The following is a 15153-nucleotide window of genomic DNA, read 5'->3' on the forward strand; positions in this document are numbered from 1 at the left end:
ACTTGAGAAAACAGGCCTAGAGGGAAGCAGGGACTTGCCCCAGGCTGCACACTTTGCTTGCTGCCAAGCTGGGTCTGGCAAGCAGGACTCTTTCCGGCCCATGTTGCCAGGCAGGCTTAGATTCTTTTCCTGGTCATTGTGAGAAGCCAGGGCTTGGACAGGCCTCCTAAATTCTTTTTCTAGCTGCAAGTCCTCTGTCCCTCCTTAGAACCTCCAGCCGAGCACCCTGTGGTTCTTGGGCACTGTGACCACATTCCACTTGATTATTTTGGTCCCTGCCTTGTCTCCTCCACTAGACCAAAAGGGTTCAGGTCAGGCCCTAAGTATGATGCAGGTTGGTATTCTCCCTGCTCCTTCAAGGGCCCAGCCAGGGCCTGGTGTGGAATAGGAGCTCAGCACATGTTTACTGAATGAATTATGAATAGATAAATGAATGAAAGAAAGGGAATGCTAATGATAATAGTAAAATGTCTTTTGTATTAAAGCACACACTAAGAGTGAGTTAGAATGGTCTCATTTTTATACTCAATGATGTTAGCATTTCAGGTGTTAGCGGAGAAGAAATTACAAATTCTTGCCTTCTCATTTCTCAGTGATGGCTAACCCCCAAAGATGTAAAGGAGAAACAGTAACCTAGTGTTGTTCTGTTTCACTCTCCTCTTTTGTTGCTGTGATACTGTGTGTGCTTTGAAAGGCATTTTTTGGTCATTTCAGGCCTCTTACATGAATCCATAAAATTAACTCCCAACCTTCTTTTTCTTCCTTGCTCTGGTATTATGTGGTTAACACATCCTTTTACCATATTTAAAAAGCAAAATTTATTAAATGGTACAAGCCCCACATGTGGCTACCTAGCCAGCCTCACGGATGTATGTGCTTGGCTAGCTCTGCCTAGTGCAGGGTGAGCAGGACCTGGAGTGGATCTGGGCTCTGAGGCCTGGCAGCCTTGGGACTCTTACCTGGGCTTCCCACATTACCAAGTCTCGTAAAGCAGTTTCCACAGCCAAGTTAGCTGTTCAAGAGGTGGTAGTGAGGAATAGTACAGCGGAAGCAGTTAGGAGGGTGGGCCCTGGACTCCCACATTTCCTAGCTGAGAGATTCCAGGCAAGTTGCTCAATGTCTCTGAGCCTCAGTTCCCTCTTCTGTGAATTGGACGCAATAGCACCCTGTCATTGGGCATCCTGGGTGACCTCCCAGGGCTGTCTTGAGGGCTCAGCAAAGTAGCAAAGGCCACAAAAGCCAGATCTGCAATACTTTCTTACTTGTTCCTGCCTCTTTGGGGCCATTTCGAAGAGCAGCACTGAAGACAGACCTTGACTCGAGCCAGCTGTTCAGTTGATCTGGAATCTCACTGGGGCTTGAGGGAAGGTTTTTCCTAAGAAGGGATGCTCTGCAAGCTGTCAATGAACTATGTGCACCATCAGCCAGCAAGGTGTCATAGCTGGGACTGTAAATTGTGTTTGCTTGAAGAAGGGAAAAATTATACCTAATAGACCTTCAGTGTCAGACTGACTTAAACCCGCCAAGCAGCTGGCTTACCACATTTTTCCCCACACTTGCCTTCCTGGGGAATGGAGTTTGGAAGCAATTTCCAGGCCAGAAGAAACCAGGAAGGTTGGGGAGGGGGTCTTGAGAAGGGAGGGGAGGCATGTAGCCCTTGGGTAAGGGGAATCAAGTTGCCATGAGTTCTAAATCTCAGTTAGGTTATGCATGCATCTTTCGGAACTGAGCCAGGGTTTGTCTGGTATTTAAGGTGGGGTTCTTCTGAGGATATAAATCAGGGCAGGCTGAAAGTTGGGGAGGAAGGCCTAGCAGGAGAGACGCCATGCTGTGAGCCCAGTGAAAAACTTAGCCTTCTATGCAAACAGAGGGGAAGGGATGGCTCCTACCAGGCCCCTTTTACTCTCACGTGGCATGATTTTGTGGGCTGTTTAGCAAGCTGGGATAGGTCACAGTCTGAGCAACCTCATGTCTTCCTGCTGACTCTGGTATGCTCTCTAACCTCCCGGCCTCAGTTCCCCCATCTGCAAAGTAGTCTAAGTCAGGTGCCTGTGGCTTTTATTTAATAGGCTTTGTTTGGCAACTCCACAGAAGTAGAGGAACATAGGGAAGGTCCCGGCCTCAGGACGACCCCACTCAGCTGTGAAGTTAATTTGTGGGGCAGGAGGTAGCACTGGTAGGTCATCCAAACAGGTTGAAATGAGGGAAAAGCTGGGTCAGGGCAGGTGTCTGGCTTGTCCCCCCATAACGCCAACCTTGAAGTTCCCTTGTCCTGCATCCTAGCCACAGTAAAGCTCCTCTTCTGTTGGCACTTGCCTATACTCCCAGAATGCAGTGCTGCAGAGACTAATCCAAGCATGATGGTGCCACAGCCCAGCCAGGCAAATCTGTTCACCTTTGCTTTTAATTCCCAGGAGTGCTGAGGAGTTGATGGAGGGGTGATATCCATGGACTCACTTCAAGGTTTATGGCTTCTGGGTGTTCTCTGATGGTGCCTGCATCAGGAAGCTGAGAGGAATTGGCTCCCAGACTAGGAATCGGTCCTAGTTTCTTTCTTTATTTCATGTACAGATTGACTCAATTCTCACAAAGCTCTGAAGGTGTGTGATACAACCTAGAATCTGGAAGGGGTCTATCACTTTCAAACATCTCTGCCAGGTGCAGGAACCCCCTCTCCAGAATTGAGTCTCCAGGGGAATACCTCTAAGGACATGCTTCCCCCTGCTTCCTAAGGCAGCCTGTTCCAAGTTCAGACAGAGCCAAGTTTTGTCATGTTTTCCTTACTCTAAGCTGGAATTTATCTCTCTGAAATGTCTACTCACCAGTCCTGGTCCTGTCTTCTATGTACTCTTCCCATGAGATCTCTGGATGTAGGAAGAGGCAGCAAACCATGGACCTCCCCACAAACAATCTTCTTTTTTCCAGGCTTATCGTTCATTCTTTTTCTGTCATGATTTTAAGACCCGTCACCGTCCTGTTCTCCCTTCTAGTCTCTCCCCCAAATATCTCATTCTGTAACTCATCTGGAATAAATTGGATTATTCAAGGAGAGGCAAAGATGTAGGTGGATTTCCTTTCGTGTTCATATTCAGGTTTCCCCAGAGCTTCCTAAGTAAGTTTGAATTCCTTCAAACTTCCTAAGTAAGTTTGAATTTCCCTGAGGTTTTCTGTCACCCAGTTTGGTGCTATTTCTAAAATACATTTTTATACATGGCTTTCCTTTTCCTTTTTTTTTTTTTTTTTTTTTTTTTTACCTCAGACTCTGTATGAGATTCCTACTGCTGCTGTAACAGAGTACCACAAGCTTAGTGGCTTAAAATAACACACGTTTATTCTCTCACAGTTTCAGAGGCCGGAAGTCCAAAAGGAGTCCCACTAGTTTAAAATTAAGGTGTGGCAAGGCTTCATTCCTTTGGAAGGTTCTAGGGGAAAGTCTGCTTCCTTGCCTTTTCCAGCTTCTAGAAGCCACCCCCCATTCCTTAGCTTATGGCCCCTTCCTCCATCTCCAAGGCCAGTGATGCAGACTGTTGAATTTCAACTCCCCTCACCCCTCTCTCTCTGACTCTGCTTCCATTGTGAACTGACCCACTCTTTTGCCTCCCTCTTTCACTGACTAGGACCCTTGTGATTCTATTGAATTCACCCAGAGCATCCAGAATAATCTCCCCATCCCCAAATATTTAATTTAATCAAATCTACAAAGTACCTTTTTCCATATAAGGTAACCTAGTCTCAGGCTCTGGGGATTTCGATGTAGACATCTTCGGTGGCTATTATCTGCCTCCCACAGACTCCTTCTGCCTGTAAGACCATGGTGTTAACAGGATGAGCTTTGTTAACCTGGAATAGATTCATCTGGGGTTCCACCCCTTTGTGCCTACCCAGGCCCCAGCCTCCCATTCCAGAGGGGTACTATATCACTAGTGGAAGGGGTTCAAGTGCAGGCAGCACAGAATCAGCTCCACATGTGTTATTTGATGGATCTGGTTCCCCAAAACTCTTATTTTGGGTTTATTATGGACCCTAGCACAAGTAAGAATTTAATGAATGGATGACTGGCTCAGTGGTGAGCAGAGCCAAGATTCAAATGTAGGAGGTTAGCTTCAGAGTCCATAGCTTTAACCATTGTATTAGACCACCTCTTAAAATATCCTATGCTGCTCTGTCCTATGTCCTCTGTGCCTTTGTCCTTGCTGCTCTGACCTTTGGGGAGCCAGTTTCTCTTTCTTTTCTGGTATTTAAGGTACAGTCCACTATGCCTTGACTATCTCTTGACCTTGTCACACCCCTTCCCCTACCCCAACTGTTCTTTCCTCTAGTCTCCACAGTCAGTGCACCTGTGGGTCGTTCTGCACTGCAGTGTTGGTTGTTGCCACATCCAGGTCTCTGAGGCCCAGCCCAGGAGCCCCATGAATGGTTGGGTTCTTATGTCTCAGAGCCCCATGCCCTGTTGCCCCCATAAAAGGAGTAGCTAATTCTTTACTAGTTTCTACGTACTTCGCTATTGGGAGGAAACCCTCTAGATCAGAGATTCTTAACCTTTGGTGGGTGATGGAACCTCTTTGAAAGCCATGGAGCTTCTATCCAGAATGACACTTGTGTGTACACAATGTAGACAATCTAGGGGGCTTCCTGGCACTCTGAAGCCTGCCTAGGACCCCTGGTTAAGAAGCCCTCCCCATGGAAGAAAAATTGGCATTTATAGAGCCCCTCTGGGTACCAGTCATATTGCCAGAGCCTTTTAAGTGCATTGTTTCATGTTTCATTGAGTTCTCTCTGCCCATGGGAAGCAGACATTTTGTAGCCTGCCTTAGATCACACAGTGGGTAAGGAGGTAAGGAGGTGGTAGGCACTGGCATCCTGGCCCTCTAGTCTCCAAAATTCTTGCTTTCCCCAGTGCTCATCTCACAAGCTGAAAAGCTATAGACATAGACGCTACAGAGGAGGAATTGGCTACAACAGGATGGCAGTGACCCCACTATCTCCTCAAAACCCCGAGGAGGAATCTGAGAAGTAACTCTGGTTACTGGCAAGGGCAGTGGGGACCCTGAACCTCTTTGACCCAAGGGTATAGCAACTGGGGGATGGGCTGGTGGAACGCCTGTCAGAGCAGAGAGGCCTGGATGCTGTGAGGAAGCAGATAGTGGCCAGAATAGGATTTCATGAGGTGCCTGCAAGGTCAGGGGGGAGGGCGTGAAGCCAGGGCAGAACCTGAGGCCTCACTGGGAAACAGCTCTACTCTCTTCTGGAGTCAGCTTGCCAGATCGAAGGATGTCAGAGGACTGGACAGGGTGCAATGTCACCCAAGGTCAAGAGGCATGAGATCTGAGTCAGGCTCTGTCCCCAGCTTGTTGGGTGACTTTTGACTATCTCTTTCTATGACTGAGCTGCAAGCTTCTATCTGGTCAAAAACTAGACTATCTCGAAGGCCTTCTCCCTAGCTGTGACATATTTACTTCTAGGATCTCTCTCCCTGCCTCAGTCAGGGACCTGGGACAATCCTAACTCTCTTGAGCCACCATGGAAGTTAATTGTCCTGAGGACAGTTCCCCATAAGAAGCTCATTGCCAGCCTGGCCTCCAAAACCACTGGCCTATGCCCACCTTGAAGCTGGTGCCAGGGTGGTATGGACTGCCCCTGCATGTGCCAATCCCTAGTCCAGACTGTTATCTGGTCCCTCAGGAGAAGATTTCACTGGCTGGGAGAGCAACAAGCAGAGGTAGGAATCAGGAAAGCAGAGGAAGAAGGTAAAGGGGTTAAAGGGGTTAAACTTTGCCCATTCGGTCTCCTGAGCTGAGAGAGTGATGAAAGCCCATTGGACTTTTCATCTGTGCTATGCATTAGTCATTCTCAAAAGCTCTGATCAATTTGAGGGTCCTTGTGGCTTCAGCTTGTGTGGAGTGGGAATAGGGTTTGTAACAAAGAAAAAAGTCATCTGATATACTGCTTCACACCCAGTATTTCTGGGCACCAGTTCCCAGGCCATTGTCCCAGGTAGGTGGCCTTCTTGGCTTCAGAATAGCTTTCCTTGGACTGGCTGGCTGGCATTAGGCAAACACTCCCGAGTAGAGATCCTATTAATGAATCAATGCTAGGTGGGCTTATGACTTACTGCTGTATATAATCAAATAACTAATTAAACTTCTGGATATGTGCATGGTCCCAAGGAAGGCTTCGACAAGCTTCTTTTCCATGCTTCCTGCTGGTGGCCCTGGAAAGGGCAGGAGAACACTGTGTATCTAGTTTACCTAAAGGTGGGTCAATGAGTGAGTGGTAGCATTGGGACCCTTTTGGTCACCACCCGTGAGACCAAGTTCATGCTGTTTGGCCTTCCCTAGAATGTATTTATGTTTGCTGTATAGTATAGAAGGAGCACTGGCTCATACTCCCCCCAAAAGAAACCACGATAGGCGTGCAAATTCAAGTCCTAGCTCCTACACTGGCAGGCTCTGTGACCTTGAACAACTACCTTCACCTTCCCCAAGCTTTCATTTCCTCATTTGTTGAGTGAGAATGATAAGACCTCATCTCAGGGATATTTTTGAAGATTGATTCCTACATAGTAGATGTACCTAACCCAGCACAGTCCTGGACGAGGCCAGAGACGATGTGTTGGGTCAGTCTGATTACGACAACACGTCCCACACTCAGAGATGGATATTTTTGAGGATTGATTCCTACATAGTAGATGTACCTAACCCAGCACAGTCCTGGATTAGGCCAGAGACAAAGTGTTGGGTCAGTCTGATTATGGCAACATGACCCACACTCAGAGATGGCACCAATGTGGCTGTGCTGACTGTTATTATTATCATTAATGAGTGTCATAGGCACAGTGAGCCCTTCCTGGGGTGGACTCTCCCAACCCTAGCCAGAACAGAATTGCACAGTTTGGGGAGCTCATGTCCTAACTGGTAGTGTAATAGAGGTGTTTTCATATGGTCAAGAGCTTTGTGTATATCGAGCCACTTGTATATGTGTATATCAAGCCATTCTAGAGTCACCCATCAATAAAATCATCTGGGGAATTGCAGCTTATTGTTCCCTCATTAGCTACAACTTTTCACTCTTTGTCCATCACAGTAGGGCATCATTATCTGAGGGTGTGAGGAGCTGGTGACCATTTTTGTTGATGATATAATTTCCATAGATAAAGTTGAGTGAGTTACTTTAGGTTTGATCATTACAATGGCTTCTCTAAGTAGTTGGCATCCCATCTGAGCAGCCACTGGGAGATAAGGCAGAGAGATCTGCTCTGAAGATGATGATGCTGGGGAGAATGGCAGAGTCCTGGGTTGGAGTCCCAATCCTGCCACTTGCTGTTCTTGACTGAGCATCGCTTAAGTGTAGATAATAGTCTCCAGGCCAAATAGAGCTTTCAGTGTGGTGTTTACCCTCACAGCACTTTGGGGAGGCAGGAAGGACACTCATAGTTTTCCAGATGAGGAGCAGAACTGTGAGGAGTTTAACTGACGTATCCAAGGGCCTAACTTGGTTGGTGGTGAGGGGAGGGAGTGGTTTTGAAGAACTACTCTAGAGCCCTCAGCAGTATTTGAATTGGGCCGAGAACCTCACACTGGACTTAAAGCAGAGGGCTGTCTGCTAGCAGCCCCCGTAGAGCCGCAGGAATCATTCTAGAAGTCTGCCGGGACATCACAACATCCACCATAGCATCTTTCATGTGTTTATTGGACATTTGAATATCCTCTATTGTAATATGCCTATTAAACTGTTTCGCTACTTTTTATAGTGAGTCATTTGCCTTTTTTCTCATTGAGCTGTAGGAGCCTTCATAAATTCTGGGATACTACTCCTTCATTTTTTTTATATGTTCTCCCAAACTGTGGATTTTTTTTTTTAAAATGTGTCATGAAAATTTACAAACATACAGAAAAGCTGAAAGACTTTTACAGTCAGCAGTCATATATACCTCCTAGATTCTACAAACATTTTACTCTATTAGTCTGTCAGTCCATCTTATTGTTAATGCATTTCAAAGTTATATTCCATATGAATAGCATTAATATGTATTTAGAATTCTTTTTTCTATTCTGAGATGAAATTTGCATATAATGAAATGCATAAATCAGAAGTGTTTCATTTGACAAGTTTGGAAAAATACATACAACTGTGTAACCAAACCTCTATCAAGAATTAGAACATCACCATCATCCCGACAAGTTCCCTCATGCTCTTTCCCAGTTGATCCCTGCTCTCACATTCCATAGACAATGAATGTTCTGATTCTTTCCCATCAAAGACTAGATTGGCCTGTCCTAGAATTTCATATTTATTTGGTTCTTTTTATTGCAGATGGTTTTTTCCATTGTATGAATTTGCCACAGTTTGTTTATCCATTCTCCTATTGGTAGCTGTTAACAGGTTTTAGCTTTTGTGAACAAAGCTGCTGTGAATAGTGTCTCATAAAACTTCTTGTGGAAATTTGTTTTCATTTCTCTTTGGTAAATACCTTGGAATGTAATTGCTTGATCATAGGGTTGATATATGTTTAGGTTTATAAGAAACTGTGATCTAGACCATTTTCTAAAGCAGTTGTACTATTTAACGTTCACATCAACAATGTATAAGTTTTACTTGCTTCATATCCTTGCCAACATTTGGTGTTTTTATTCTTTTTAATTTTAGTCATTCAAGTGGGTGTAATATCTTATTGTGGTTTTGATTTGCATTTCCCTAGTGATTAATGATGTTGAGCATCTTTTCACATGCTTATTGGTCACTTCTTTAATGAAGTATCTGTATAAATATTGTGTCCATTTTTATTGAGTTGTTTGTCTTTTCATTATTGACATTTTTATTAATTATTTTTATTAACATATAATGTATTATTAGCCTCAGGGGTACAGGTCTGTGGATCGTCAGGCTTATACATTTCACAGTACTCACCTTCTACATGCCCTGCCCAATGTCCATAACCCAACCACCCTTACCCTACCCCCTCCCCAAGCAACCCTTAGTTTGTTTTGTGAGATTAAAAGTCTCTTATGGTTTGTCTCCCTCCCAATCCCATCTTGTTTCATTTTTTCCTTCCCTACCCCCCAAATCCCCTGCCTTGCCTCTCAAATTCCTTGTATCAGAGAGATCACATGATAATTATTTCTCTGATTGACTTATTTCACTCAGTGTAATACCCTCTAGTTCCATCTACGTTGTTGCAAATGGCAAGATTTCATTTCTTTTGATGGCTGCATAGTATTCCACTACACACACACACACACACAGTATATATATATATATATATGTATATATATATATAGTATACATATACATATATACATATACATACATACACATATACCTACACATATATACATATATACATATGTGTGTATATATACATATATATGCTATATATATATAGTATAGTATAGTATTCCACTATATATATATATATATTAGTATAGTATAGTATTCCACTAGATAGATAGATAGATCTCACATCTTTATCCATTCATCTGTTGATGGACATCTAGGTTCTTTCCATGGTTTGGCCATTGTGGACAATGCTGCTATAAACATTCAGGTGCACATGCCCCTTCAGATCACTACATTTGTATCTTTAGGGTAAATACCCAGTAGTGTGATTGCTGGGTTGTAGGGTAGCTCTATTTTCAACTTTTTGAGGAACCTCCATGCTGTTTTCCAGAGTGGCCGCACCAGCTTGCATTCCCACCAACGGTGTAGGAGGGTTCCCCTTTCTCCACATCCTCGCCAACATCTATCATTTCCTGACTTGTTAATTTTAGCCATTCTGACTGGAGTGACGTGGTATCTCACTGTGGTTTTGATTTGTATTTCCCTAATGCTGAGTGATGTTGAGTACTTTTTCATGTGTCTGTTGGCCATCTGGATGTCTTTGCAGAAATGTCTTTTCATGTCCTCTGCCCATTTCTTGATTGGATTATTTGTTCTTGGGTGTTGAGTTTGATAAGTTCTTTATAGATTTTGGATACTAGCCCTTTATCTGATATGTCATTTGCAAATATCTTCTCCCATTCTATCAGTTGTATTTTGGTTTTGTTGAGTGTTTCCTTTGCTGTGCAAAAGCTTTTGATCTTGATGAAGTCCCAATAGTTCATTTTTGCTCTTGCTTCCCGAGGAGAACACAGACAGCAACCTCTTCAACCTCAGCAGCAGCAACTTCTTCCTACTATTGACTTTTAAGAGCTGTTCTTTTAAATATCTTGAATACCAGTCCTTTGTCAGTTATATATTTTTCAAGTACTTTCTCCTAATCAGTGATGCATCTCTACATTTTATTAACAATGTATTTTTTAAAAAAGGCTTTGTTATTTAGAACAGTTTTAGATTTATTTAAAAAAATGAGAAGATAGTACAGAGAATTCTTATGTACCTCTTACTCAATTTTCTCTATTGTTAATATCTTACATTAGCATGGTACATTTGTGACAATAGACCTAGATTGATACATTATTAACTAAAATCTATATTTCATTCATATTTCCTTTTGTCCTTTTCCTAATGTCCCTTTTCTGTTATGAATCATATTACATTTAATTATCTTGTCTCTTTAGACTCCTCTTGGTTATGACAGTGTCTTACTTTTCTTATTCTTGATAGTTTTAAGAAGTACTGGTCAGGTATTTTGTAGGATGCCCCCTATTGGGATTCGTTTCATGTTTTTCTCATGATTAGACTGGGTTTATGGGTTTATGTAAGACCACAGAGGTAGAGTGCCATTTTCATCACATCATATCAACATGACTTATCACTATTGATGTTGACCTTGATCCCCGGCTGAGGTAGTGTTTGCCAGGTTTCTTCACTAAAAATTTATTCTTTCTTTCCCCATTTCCATACTGTCCTCTTTGGAAGGAAGTCACTATGCTTAGCCCACACTTAAGGAGTAGGGAGTAATTTTTTCCCTCCTTTGGCTTAGAGTATCTATACATTATTTGGAATTCATCTGTAAAGATGATCAGAAGTATTTAACCTTTTTAAAAGAATTTATTTATTTATTTGACAGACAGAGATCACAAGTAGGCAGAAAGGGAGGCAGAGAGAGAGAGAGAGGAGGAAGCAGGCTCAATGCTGAGCAGAGAGACTGATGCGGGACTCGATCCCAGGACCCTGGGATCATGACCTGAGCCAAAGGCAGAGGCTTTAACCCACTGAGCCACCCAGGTGCCCCAGAAGTATTTAATTTGGATGAAAAAATAGTCAGTATGGCTATTACTTCCTGTGCATTAAGAAATTTTTGCTTACCTATAAGTCATGAAGATATTCTCAACCCATACTTGTATCATACACAAAAATTTAGTTTGAGATGTTTCACAGAACTAGGCATATAAGCTAAAACACAAAGCTTTTAGAAGAAAACATAGGTATTAGGGTTATGCTGGCCTCATCAAACAAGTCAAGACAAGTCTTCCCCCTCTCTTTTCTGAAAATATTTGTGTTAGATTGTTATTTCTTCCTTTGTTGTCTGCTAGAATACACCAGTGAAACCACTTGACCCTGGAGTTTTCTTTGTGGGAATGTGTTTGATGACAAATTCAATTTTTTAATAGCTATGAAATGCATATTTTCTGTTCAATCTTGTGTCTGTTTCAGTAAGTTATTTTCAAAGTATTTGTTCATTTTATCCAAGTTGTCAAAATTTGTTGGCATAAAGATATCCATAATACTTAATTATTGTCCTTTTAATGCTGTAGGGTCTGCAGTGATATTCCCCTCTTTTATTCTTGATACTGCTAATTTGTGCTCTGTCTTTATTTTCATGATTAATCTAGCTAGGGAGTTTTTGATTTTTGTTGATCTTTTTGCTTTATTAATTTTCTCCATTTTTAAAATTCTATTTCATTGACTCTGATCTTCTCTATATTTTTTAACTTATACTTTTTTGGATTTATTTTGCCCACCTTTCTACCCTCTTAATGTGGAAACTTGGTCATTAATTTTAAACCATTTTTCTTTTCTTTTTAAAAAGATTTTGTTTATTTATTTTTAGAGAGAGAGAGCACGTGCACACGTGAGTGAGAGAGGAGAGGGGGAAAGGGGAGAGAGACTCTGAGGCAGACTCTGTGCTGAATATGGAACATGAGGCAGGGCGGATCTCAGGACCTCCAGATCATGACCTAAGCTGAAACCAAGAGCTGGAGGCTTGCTTAACTGACTGAACCACCCAGATGCCCGAAACATTTTTCTTCTCTAATCTAAACATTTGCAGTTGTAACCTTTTCTTTAAATACTGCTTCACCTGCTTCCCACAAATTTTAGTATATTGTGTTTTTGTTGTCATGCACTTCAAAATGTCTTTTAACTTCCTTTATGCTTTCTTCTTTGACCCTCATGTTATTTTTATTTTTTTTCTTTTTTTTTAGATTTTATTTATTTACTTGAGTAAGAGAGAGAATGAGAGGGGGAGAAGTTCAGGGGGAGAAGCAGACTCCCTGTGGAGCTGGGAGCCCGATGCGGGACTCGATCCTGGGACTCCAGGATCATGACTTGAGCCAAAGGCAGTCACTTAACCAGCTGAGCCACCCAGGTGCCCCTTGTGTTATTTTTCTATGTATTGCTTAATTTCCAAATATTGTGGGGTTGTTTGGCTATCTTATGGTTATTGACTTTTTATTTAATTCCATTGTGGTCTGAGAAAATCCACTGTATGATTTTGTTTCTGTGAGATTTATTTAGACATGGCTTATGGCCCAGCATATAATCTATCTTCCTGAATATACCATGTATACTTGAAAAAAATGTGTATTCTTCTTTTGGGGGCTAAAGTGACTTAAAAATATTATTTATGTCAAGGTAGTTGATGACATTATTTGGATCATCTATGTCTTTACTAATTTCTGTTTAGTTATTTTATCTTTTGCTGAGAATAGTTTGTTAAAATCTCCAACTCTGGTTTGTCTCTTTAATTCTTCCAGTTTTCACCTTGCTTATTTTGAAATTCTTTTATTAGGCACATATACATTTATGAATGTCATGTCTTCCTGATAAATTAATCCTCTCTTTTTTATGAAATGTCTCTCTTCATCTCTGATAACACTCTTTGACTTGAAGGCTATTTTATGTGATGTGAATACATCCATTGCAGCCTTCACTGTTTTCATAGTATATGTCCTTTCCCATCCATTTACTTCCAGTCTCTCTCTATCTTTACAGTTAAAGTGCATCTTTCCCTGCAAGCATCTAGTAGTGTCTTGCTCTTTTAATCCATTCTGACAATCTGCCTTTTAATTCAAGTGTTTAGACCATTAACATTTGTTATTAGTGTCCCTGGGCTGCCGTAACAAAATACCACAGACTGGGTGGCTTCAACAACAGAAATTTCTTTCTTCACCATTCTGAAGGCTGAAGTCCAAGGTCAAGGTGTTGACGGTTTTGGTTTCTCCTGAGGACTCTCTCCTTGGCTTATAAATGGTTACCCTATTGTTGTGTGCTCACATGGTCTTTTCTCTTTGTGTACACATCCCTGATATCTCTGAGTGTCCAAATTTCCTCTCCTCACAAGGATAATAGGTTGGATTAGGGCTCACCCTCCCAGTCTCATTTTAACTTATAGTAGTCTTCAAAGGCCCTACCTCCAAATACAGTCAGATTTTTGAGGTACAAGGGTTAGGACTTCATCTTATGAGTTTTAAGGTAGCTGAAACAAAATTTGAGCTCATAACAACATTAAACAGAATAATTAAGTTTAGATTAAGGTCTTTTTTTTTAACTATTTGTTTTCTATTTCCCCCTTCTGTTTACTGCTGTCTTCTTCCTTTTCTGCCTTTTCTTAGATTATTTGGATATATTATAGATTTTCATTTTATTTATTCATTTTAGCTATACCTCTTTACTTTTATAACTTTTCACAGTGTACTTAGATAATATTGTACCACTTGATGTCAACCATGAGAACTTGCAACTGTATATGTCTACCTTCTCCCAATTTCTATGCTATAATTGTCATATGTGTTACATCTTACTGACATTATACACTCCATAACACAATGTTACAATTTTTACTTTAAAGATTTTATTTATTCATTTGTCAGAGAGAGAGAATGAGTGAGAGAGAGAGAGAGAGAGCGCACAGCAGGGGGAGCAGTAGACAGAGGAAGAAGCAGGTTCTCTGCTTAGCAAGGAGCCCAATGCAGGACTCAGTCTTGGGACCCCAGGATCATGACCTGAGCCGAAGGCAGATGCTTAACCCACTGAATCACCCAAGCATCCCACAGTGTTAGAATTTTTGCTTTAAACAATCATATGTATTTTAAAGAAATTAAGAGGAAAATCACTTTTTATATTTACCATTTCCAATGCTCTTCTTCTTTTGATCCAGTTTTCATTTGGTATAATTTCCCTTCAGCCTGAAGAATTTCTTGCAGCATTTCTTGTAGTGCAAATCTGCTGGTGATTAGTTCTGTTTGTTATCTTTTATCTTAAAAAAAAAAGCCTTAACCTTTATTTTATCTTCATTTTCGATTTTTGCTGCATATAGAATTCTTGGTTTTGTTCTTTCATTGCTATGAAGATGTTCCCTGTATTTGAGCCTTTATTATATTTTATGTGTATTGAGTTGTGGCACCTCTATATGTCATTTCACTCTAGCTGCTTTCAGAATTTATCTTGACCTTTGATTTTTAGCAGTTTGGCTGTGATGTATGATTTTCTTTGTGTTCATCTTGCTTGGGATTCACTGGGCTTCTTGAGTCCATGATTTTATGTCCTTCAAAAATTTGGGAAATTGACTTCCATTCTTTTTTTCAAATAAATGTTTTTTTCTGTTTCATCCCCTCTCCTTTCCTTCTACAACTCTAGCTACATATATTTTAGATGTTTTCACAATGTCCTATAGGCTCTGGGGTTTTATTTTTAATTTTTTTCTGTTCTTCAGAATGCATAATTTCTAATCATCTATCTACACTTTTTTATGACTCTTCTGTCATTTCTATTCTGTTGTTATACCTATTCAGTAAATTTTTATCTCAGATATTGTAGGCTTCAATTCTAAAATTAAAATTTCCATTTTGTTCTTTAGTATAGTTGTTATTTCTCTTCTGGCATTTTCTTTTTATTTATTACAAGCATATTTCTCTTTATCTCCTTCAGCATAGCTATAATAGCTGCTTTTAAAAAACCTTTGGCTGCTAATCTCAACATTGGGGTCAGCTG

The sequence above is a fragment of the Martes martes genome (genome assembly GCF_963455335.1).
Source record: "Martes martes genome assembly, chromosome: X".
In the NCBI taxonomy this organism is placed as follows: Eukaryota; Metazoa; Chordata; class Mammalia; order Carnivora; family Mustelidae; genus Martes; species Martes martes.